Source organism: Halichondria panicea, chromosome 5, assembly GCF_963675165.1.
Source record: "Halichondria panicea chromosome 5, odHalPani1.1, whole genome shotgun sequence".
NCBI lineage: Eukaryota > Metazoa > Porifera > Demospongiae > Suberitida > Halichondriidae > Halichondria > Halichondria panicea.
The window spans coordinates 5,953,655-5,963,788 of NC_087381.1; the positions used below are offsets into that span (position 1 = coordinate 5,953,655).

The 10,134-nt window shown below is 40.1% G+C and overlaps 1 protein-coding gene across 9 annotated transcripts in view; it reads right to left on the minus strand.

The window, feature by feature from the left end:
• The window catches only part of LOC135335860 (uncharacterized), a 52,908-nt gene that overhangs the window by 20,727 nt on the left and 22,047 nt on the right, over positions 1-10,134 (minus strand). For 5 of the 9 annotated variants that reach the window (XM_064531478.1, XM_064531485.1, XM_064531477.1 and 2 more), the window contains exon 1: positions 764-912. The exons of the other annotated variants lie outside the window; for them this stretch is intronic. The gene's annotated coding sequence lies outside the window, so the exon portion shown is untranslated. Of the gene's footprint in view, positions 1-763; positions 913-10,134 lie in introns of those variants that run through there. 9 annotated transcript variants of the gene reach the window in all.

Here is a 10,134-nt window from a genome sequence, read left to right on the forward strand (position 1 = left end):
CCCTGTATTATTTTGCATGCATGCGCAGTAGTATATAGCACAGTATAAAGAACGAATATATTTATATGGGTTTTGTATATCTATAATATGATCACCACAGATATACGGTTAGTTCTTAAAATGAGAAGAAAAAAGTGCTAGAGCATGTCAAAGGCAGAAAAAGGGTTCCATGCCATGCAGCTGCTGCAACAATGAACATTATGTTCAGTTCACCAGTTCAGCTTGACTTACTTAGACTATCTATAATTAGATAGTCTAGTTAGACTAATTATGTATACTGCACATTCATTTCATCATTGCATGCTTGTTGTTGTGGAGTTTGCACAAAGTTCTAGCTGTCAGCCTCCAAGAATTGTTCTCTTCAGTGTAATAAAAATTATGAATTAGTAATACGCATGGTCCTGATGTAACAATCAACTATTTTAAGCAGCCTAACTTAGACTCAGCCTTGCTTGGCCCTATAGGCAATGATATTTTATGGTATGATACTACAGCTAGCCGTTCAATTATTATTCAGTAGATATAATAATTATAGCTGTACGATAGGGGAGGCAATCTATTCCCCAGGGAGGGACATCTGACCTATAGGGTATAGTATGTCCCCCTATAGTATAGTATAGTATGTCCGGGGGGGGGGCAGCTTAACGGGGGGACCTCCAACACTTGGCTATGACACCGAGATCTGTAGATCTACTGTGTTATCTTAATGGTCACTTACAATAACTTGTGCAAGCTAATAAAGGTTATTTTAACTTAACATTACCTGGGCTTAGGTTTGCAGGGGTGGCAAAATACAGCTGAAAATGTGCTAAAAGTAGTCAACTGTTAGTTTATATCCTCTGCTGTCTGTTCAAGGCAACTTGTAACTTGCTCTGTGGTACCAACTTTACTATTAGTGCATGGGCACAGAGCTCTGAATTTCAAGCATTCAGGGGCCACTTCCTGTTTAGCAGCATAATTGTGGTCAAATGCAAATGCAAGTCCATAGTTGATCTAATTATACCACCATGCCACATGTAAAGAGGACCTATACTTGTTTCTTTACTGCATTGATCGAGTTCAACCCCGGAAGTTATGTGGTCAATTATGGCTTCATTTATGTTTTATGTGGTCAAGCATGCCTGGGACTTCTACATAACGTTTAGCTGGTTGGAGCTTACCAGCGCGCCTAGCTCTACAGCATATAGATAAAAGCGCTTTTTAACAAGGAATCCAATGGTATATGAAACTTTGAATTTCAGTAAAGTATGAAAAAGTTATGACAACTTTATGAAGGTCAAAATTAATATAGACTTAATTGCATGCAGTATCAAATCAAAATTGGCCAATGTACTAACACAACAACTATATAGCTAGATCTAGCTATACACGGTTGCAGTAATAAGGCCTACTCCACAGATGTGAGATGGAGAATGGTGTACCAGATCGAGGTGTCACTGTGTACTTGGTCTATATTTGATATCACACAGACCGTAATACTAGCTAGCAATTTGAAATAATTATGAACATGTTGACAGCAGTGGCGTAAGAAGAGAGTTATTACTTAGAGAGCATGGATAGTAGAAAGAGCTACTTTTAGACACACCACGGGCCTTGACCTCTCACGACTTCATAGTAAGGGCTATTCCTTCTTTTATAGCATTTATTTGTTTAGTGATAGTGGTTGCGTTGCTTAGTCGACCTTTTAAAGCTATATTCTCTTTACTTTTTAGAATATTCAACATTAAAAGTGATCAATTTCACCATTTCTATGCAGAGGAGGTACGACATCCGCGTGTCAAAGGAAACGTTTTAGACGCACATCCCTTAGGTCAAAGTTCGGAATGTGTGTGTTAAAGACATGCGGATGACACGCGGATGTCGTACCTCCTCTGATTTCTATGTACAGCACATTGTATGGCAGCCAAGACAGGTAATGAGCATGCTGACTATAAAATAATCCCTTTGTAGTTTTAGCCACGCCCTATAACGCGGAGTGTTTCACGCAAACATTTTCGTTTCCAATCCCCTTCCTTTTCAATCTATGCGAATACTAGCTAGCAATTGAAATAATTATGAACATGTTGACAGCAGTGGCGTAAGAAGAGAGTTATTACTTAGAGAGCATGGATAGTAGAAAGAGCTTAGAAGGGGAGCTGATACGCGTGTGCACACATATTAAAGTGCGCCTGCAAGAGGATCTTGGGGTCGTCCCCTAAAAAAGATATTAATTTTTGCATGCTTTTGGATTTATTGGTGTATTTGCATACAATTAATTATATTTTTCCATTGAGCTTAGGAAAAAGCAAGCATGCAGTGTTAAATAAAGGGGGGCCTGGTTCCTATACCACTGGACAGTTAGGAGAACACTGAAGATGGTATCCCATGCACCAATTCAAATTTGAGTAACCACAATTTACTACAATAGTACATTGTGGTTTCATGCTTGACTGTGTTCATGTGTTGCAAAGGTGCTTAAAACTACCACATCCACAACAACCGGCCGACGAGTGGTCAATTTTTAAATTTTTTGAGGTAAAATTTCTTCCACTTTTCCAAACCATGCATGGCAGATTCCCTTACTTCACGTACATGATTGATCATTCCATCCAGGCATTTTTCTAGCTTTGACCATGCAGGGAAACAAAGTTTGGACGCAACAGAGAGATAAAAAAGAAGCTGATTACAGTAATTTCCTATAATACTGAGCCACAACTAAGAACGTCCTGTGACAAAGATGGTATATATACAGTAAAATTTCATTTGTCTGTAATCCTCAATGTTTTTTTGCACTTAAAACTGACCATTAGTAAAACCAGTAGGTTTTACATAGGATTGGCAGTGGGTTTGCCCGTGTTTAGCAATATTTCAATTATTTTGACTCATGTTCAAACTGTTCTATCTCTGCAGGGAAAGGCCACATCAAGAAACTGAATGGACAGATAGTTTATTTAGCCTTTTCTCTCTTTGTATCTCTCATTTCATAATCCATGAAAGTTTTAAATGTATGAATATTGTCATTTTAAAAATTGCACTATTTGGAGGTTTCACCGCTCTTTGTCTGACTGACTAAGTAAGTAAGTAAGGCCACAACAAGAGGTAGTTCTGTTTCTGGTCAGGTTGCTTGCCTGATTACATGAGGCCAAGAGGGACAACAGCAACTGAGCCACACATATTTGCAGTGTCATCACTTTTTTATTTTTCACAGTTTGTCTTTAAAAACGGTTTACAACACAATAATAACATCTAAATAACATACAGGAAGAGGTATTTTAGGCTTTGGCAACCAGAACATTGAACTGAGAATTGTCTCTATATCAATCACCTATAAATTATGTCATTGCACTAGCTTGAGCCATTGTACGTGCTCGCTCTGTATCAAAGCAAAATGAGACCACATAATTATTGTGTTAGCATAATAACATCTTTCATTGCAAAATACAAGATAGTATATACTTTAATACAAGATACAAGCACTAGCTTACTGAATATTGAAGTGTTGTAGGTGCTGTACATGTAATTATTGCAACACCCACTCAACCTAAAGTGAGTGGGTGTGGTTTGCGCATGCGCATTAGGTGTGTTGCTGAAAAAACAGCCCAGTGAAATATTGAGCGGCGGATGGACCAGAAACAGAACTACCTCTTGTTGTGGCCTAAGTAAGTAGAAGTGAGTAAGTGAGTAAGTTTCTTGCCCAGCATTTACTCCAAGTACAGCCCTCTCCAGGACATTCTGCACAGGGTTTCCAAACGGCTACAACCTGGATTACAAAGCGCTTCTTCAGATTTGCGATTGCTTCCACGAGGCAGATGATCTCTCAGTCTCTATTTCTCTTACCTAGACAATTCCGCCATCTTTAATGACTCAGCAATTGCAGATAGGCGTGGCTAAGAAACCGTGCGCCTAAAATCAGTGCAGTGCTTTTCCAGAGCCTGGACCAGGAGGTGTTGCTTTTCTTCACACTGTTCAGCTCTAGCTCCCTTTCTCTGACAAGCATGCTATACGCACTGGCTATATATATCATGCTCTTAAAATGGCTGTCATTTAATACTGATTCACAAATTCAACATAATATCAAGCAATAATTATTACTCAGTATACTAATTATTAGTCCAGAGATATTCGAGAAGATATCTGATTAGTCCTGTCTTCTCTTCTTGAACTTCTGTACTGCCTCTTGACGTTCCACTTGTATTGAAAAAGAAAGGGAATCCGACTAGAAAAACATTTGCCATGTGAAAAATTGCTAGGATTGGCCAGGGGAACCACAAAAAAGCGTGGAAACAAGAAATCCGACGAGAGCATAACTCCAATCCGTTACAACGTCATGAACATGTACAATACATAGTATATAGACTGTGTTCCAGGTCCATCTCTACCAGCTTCCATCCACCACATCATTCCATGCAGGCCACCAGTACGGTCCGTGCATGTTACTACGCATGGATGGACTGTGTGTACCTGTTCTCAACACTGCATGTATTAGGAACATCAATTCATCACAAATCATCATAATTATATGCGCACATTCCAAAATGGATGTATAATAAAAGGATTGGTCATCACCCCACCAGTAAAAATTGCGTATTTATATTATAATTATTGGCCGGGAAAACAACCATGGAGTACATGTAATTGACGTTGTAACGGATTGGAGTTATGCTCTCGTCGGATTTCTTGTTTCCACGCTTTTTTGTGGTTCCCCTGGCCAATCCTAGCAATTTTTCACATTGCAAATGTTTTTCTAGTCGGATATATCAATATGTAACCGCGAGTAAGACAATTACTAATGTATCTTCTGGAAACACCGTTGGCACTAGAAAGCACAAACGCTATATAGTGGTGCATGATGGAGAGTGAACACTATATGGACACCGCAGATTATATCAGTGTGATGTTGCAGTGTGAGAATGTGATCGGGCCGCAACTAGCCTCGAGACCAGGCCGATTAAAATACGGCCTGGTCTCTATTGCATGGGTGATAGTGCACATGCGCAAACTGAGTTCCCCAGAATCTGGGGAATTCGTTCACGTTAGTAAACCTTTGTAAAATTATACCGTAAACTAGTTTGTTTACTAGTTCTTTCCGTATTATTTTTAACAAATACTTGTCTCCTGTGGCTTTATGCCCTCTATTGTGTTGTCAAGAAGGCTTACACACTTGTCTAAAGCCAGAAGAGGCTCTCTACGATGGTCCTATGGTGGCAGTTGGAAGCACAAAGTCAAAGACTTGCCATAGTCTGTCAGAAACACTTTAAACTCTCTCTCCTGTGAAGCTGTGGCTTATATTCTCTATTGTGTTGTCGAGAAGGTTTGCACACTATTATGAAACCAGAAGAGGCTCACATCTACCTCTACTATGGTCCTATGGTTGCAGTTGGAAGCACAAAGTCAAAGACTTGCCATAGTCTGTCAGAAACCCAGTTCAAAACATCACGACCATCCAACCATCATAGAGGTAGATGAGAGCCTCTTTTGGCTTTGTGTGCAAGCCTTCTCAACACAACACCATAGAGAAGGCCACAGCTAGCTAGCTAGCTAGGCTATAAAAGCTTCATATAATAGTAGATAGTACATGGGCGTGGACGGCCACGCCTATAATTAATTACACATGCAATAGGTACCAGGCCGTATTTTAATTGGCCTGGATTCGAGGCTAGGCCGCGACTTGACCTGAGAACCACCGTTACGCTCATACGTGAACTTTATAGATTCTCTATAAAAAAAAAGGTTCACAGAAGAATTACAGAGATTGTCAGACACGAAGGAGAAAACTATTGTGGAAAAAAAAAGTTGAATATAACATATCAACATTAAAATCACCCGCAATAACAAATGAAGAGACTCGATCAATAATTAATGCCTTTTAATTCTCAAAGAGTTTCTGTGTAATGTGATTGTGCAGTGCCATTATAAGTGGGCTATAAGATGTTCCATGCAGTGTATTCATAAACTATACCGACAAGACAGTCACATAATAGCTACTTGAACACTTTCATTCATTCAAATCTTACCGGCACAATAAACATAATTTTGATGAGTAACATGATCATTATTTTGATTGATTGGGTGCATGGTAACTGCGACAATAATTTAGCCAAAACATTTAGCAAAAATAATAAGGACAGCCCATTCGACCTTTAACACAGCATTAGCACAAGTATAAAAGTTAATGTATAGGTATAGTTATCTTTCTTCCCCAAGTCATGTAGTTACTGACGAAAGGTCACCATAGTGATGAGGGACTTCACCAGTGGGCGTCAACGTGGGCACATCATCTGCCAGAAACAAAATTGTAATGAACGCATAATTTTGTTGATAATATTAATGATAGCATGCATCCAAGATGATAAAATCTACATGCAGTTTACATGCACTAAGACTCCGTTTCATAAGTCCTTAGATTATTCATATATACAGCTATATAATTATCTTTTGGCCAATATAATTATAGTGTATACATGCGGGAAGGCCATACACTTACAAAGCCTCTGCTCCTCTTTCTCTTGACTGTCCTCCCCGAGGCAGTAGGCACTGTTCTCAGTTGTTATAGGATCAGCTGACGGAATGTGATGAGGAACTTTAGTGGGCGGGGGTACGTAGTCGTGTTCTACAGTAGATGGGTAATGAAACATTGTTACATAAGCCATCCAAACATTAGACAATTGCTAGAGATAATACGTATAAAAAATTCTAGATAGTAAATGTTGCATTCACTACGTGGGTTTTCATGCAGGTACTCGAGGGAACATATAAAAGATAAGGGTGACCAATTAAGTACAATAACTACAGCACATAAATTAATGCTCATGTATGCACATAAAGCGTAGGAACCACTTACATGTTTTATAATAATTATGTATCTCTCTTCTAATTAAAGGAGGGTATTGTTTGATTATAGTATTGCACACTGACATCTATAAGTGATTACAGTTATAGTTATGGTGATAGTGGCAGCATAATTATACAGCACATGCATGATTCACACATTATATGGATCTTATAATATTCGCAGCTAGCTGAAAGTTATCTCTTGGCCATTAATAATTATAATTATAGTGATTATGTAAAGCAAAAAGGAAAAACTGTGAGTATATAATGACTTACTGAGCTGCTCCTCCTCATGACTGGTGTCCACTAGCACCATACTGAGTTCAGTATAGCCGGAGATGGCTATCAGTAGTCTCTCCACAATGGAGGACAGTTGTGAGAAGGTTGGCCTCTCCTCTGGGTCCACCCTCCAACACTTACGCATCACAACAGAACTGCATGGATATAATTATGGTAAGCTTGATTGAAAACCCACAACCCAAAGTAACTATAATAAAGGCTTGTACAATTACAGGTGTTTATGCGAGGGCCTTACAATGCGTGCATGGGGGATTAATTATTAATGTCACATGACAATCCTATCCCTTCAATTGCAGTTGACTCCAAGGGGCTTGCAAACAGTATAATCACAGCAGGTGCTGCACCAATTTAATAATTATACAAACTCGATCAGTACACTCACATCTCGGTGGCACAGGCTGCATTGAGAGGTCTCTCTAGTCTTTGCCCCTCTCCCAGCAGCTGGATAAGGGACAGTGGGTTTACGGCAGGGTAGGGGGTCCGTCCTCCATTGAAGATCTCCCACACGGTCACACCGTACGACCACTGGGCACATGGACAATGCTATATACTAGCAACATTTGAGTGACGTATAACTAAATAAAGTTTATTGTTATAGTCTACGTATTTTGTAGCCATGCATCTATTAGAACAATGATCGTATAACTTCCGAAAATGAAGCATTGCATTGAATTAACTTGTAATCTGCATGCATTAATTGACTCACCACATCAGTTTTCTCTGTGAAGATGGCATCGTTGAGACTCTCCAAGGCCATCCATTTGTAGGGAACCTTCGCATTGGCTCGGTTGTTCTGTCTGAAGTAGCCGCTAGCATAAATGTCCTCAGCCAGACCAAAGTCCCCCACCCTGATACCTCCTCCCGAGTCCAGCCTATAATTATATAAATGTATTATGCCTTTAATGCAAACACACTGAAACGATCATGTATAGCGAGTGTGTATTATTGACTGTGCTGCTGTTACAATATCAATGCCATTGCTATATATGTGGGCCAATGAGAGTTATATAAACAATAAATGAAAGCACCGTGGGTGTTGATGCCTCGGTGACATAAAACTACTAATAGTGTTTATAAAAAAAAAGGATGATGAACATTTTTGCATTGATTAATTTTGTTGCATGCAGGCAGAATCCAGAACTCAAAGAGTGGGTAATGATCGACCATGATTGTTGTTAATGCCAAAAGTTCAACCCTAAGATTAATGGCTGGCTCTCTTCTCACTGTTGCAACTACAAATAGCTAGCGCTCTAGTGCAGAGCTAACTACTATAAGTAGAGTAGCAACACTCCGTGGACAAGTTTTGCTACACACTCTTCTGCATCACTAGGCATAATTCGAGAACGAAGCATTATTTTGCAAATCCACGAATTAAAATCCATGTAATCATGACTAGAATCCTATAGAAACTCTTACTTGCACTTTAATGATCCTTGAGAAGCTGTAGCAGTCTAAAAGCTACACATACACACACAAGCACACTACCGTATACCTCGCTTGCGCATGCACTAAGAATGTAATCATACGGTTTAACTACATTGCTGCTAGCTATAATAATTACAGTGGTGTAATCCAGGCATGTTCCATATAGGTTCCATGGAACCCCCCTTTCACACAAGAAAGAACACACTGGAGATCAACTTACTATAATATAGCTAGCAACTCAGCTTGAATGATTGTGATCTGTAGTTACTATAGGCTGACGACAAGCAATTGATATGTGGGCAGGGGTCTCTACAATGCGCATGCTCAGCAGATAATAACCCACATTTTAAATAGAACTCCCTATAATTATATGGACGAACTATACTATAATGCCGGAAAGCATTGCTGGTGCTGATGCATTGGTAGAGGAGCCAAAGCTTTATGGCAATGAAGCTACAGTATATACTAGCTATACAAGTGCAGGCCCTCGGGCATTGTGTTGCTCCAGTGCAATATGTTATAGTTATAACACGGGCACGAGGGATGTATGGAATATATTGCACTGAAGCACGAGGGCGCCAGCCCCGAGGGCTGAGTGCAATATATGCCATGCAGCCCGAGTGCACGTGTTATAACTAGTTTATATCCCGAGGGCATAGCAACATAACACTGTCCTAGTAACACAATATAAACAGCACAAAAAAAGACAGAGACAACTCTAGACACAGCTCCATCTCTTCTCTCTTCTAGACGCCAGTATCTGCAGCGTATAAGATTGGCATGACCGACGAATGGCTTGACACAAAATTGTTGGAGTTTTAACTGAAATCTGCAAAACAGCCCCACCCCACTTCTGGTGCTGCAAAACAGCCCCGCCCCACTTACTGCTGCAAAGAAACAGCCCCACCCCACTACTCAGTGAATACTAGCTGCTGGTCTACGCTCGGCCTCATAACCAAGCCAAGAAAGCTCGCTTCTACACTGCTGCAAAACAGCTCATGCCCCCAGCAAAAAGAGCCACTTCTAGTGCTATGGTGAAGCAGAATTGACATGCATCACGATATCGAGGACTAGGTCGATCTAGGAACACAGAATCTTCCATAAAATAAATCTTAAAACCTGCACGGTTGCAAGAAGAAACTCCAGCAGTGCTGAACATTCATTCCTGCATGGCTGGACATACTTTGATACTTGTTATTTCTCATGCGTATTAATTTAATTTTAATTTAATTGTCTGTCTAATTGCCAGAGGGGCGTTTTGCGGTCAGTGCAATATGACTTTGCGGTCAGTGCAATATGACTTTCAGCAGTGCAATATGCTTCATATTGCACTTGGCAACAACGTAGCAACGGGATATAAGTTATAGTTATAACACGGGCACGAGGGATGTATGGAATATATTGCACTGAAGCACGAGGGCGCCAGCCCCGAGGGCTGAGTGCAATATATGCCATGCAGCCCGAGTGCACGTGTTATAACTAGTTTATATCCCGAGGGCATAGCAACATAACACTGTCCTAGTAACACAATATAAACAGCACAAAAAAAGACAGAGACAACTCTAGACACAGCTCCATCTCTTCTCTCTTCTAGACGCC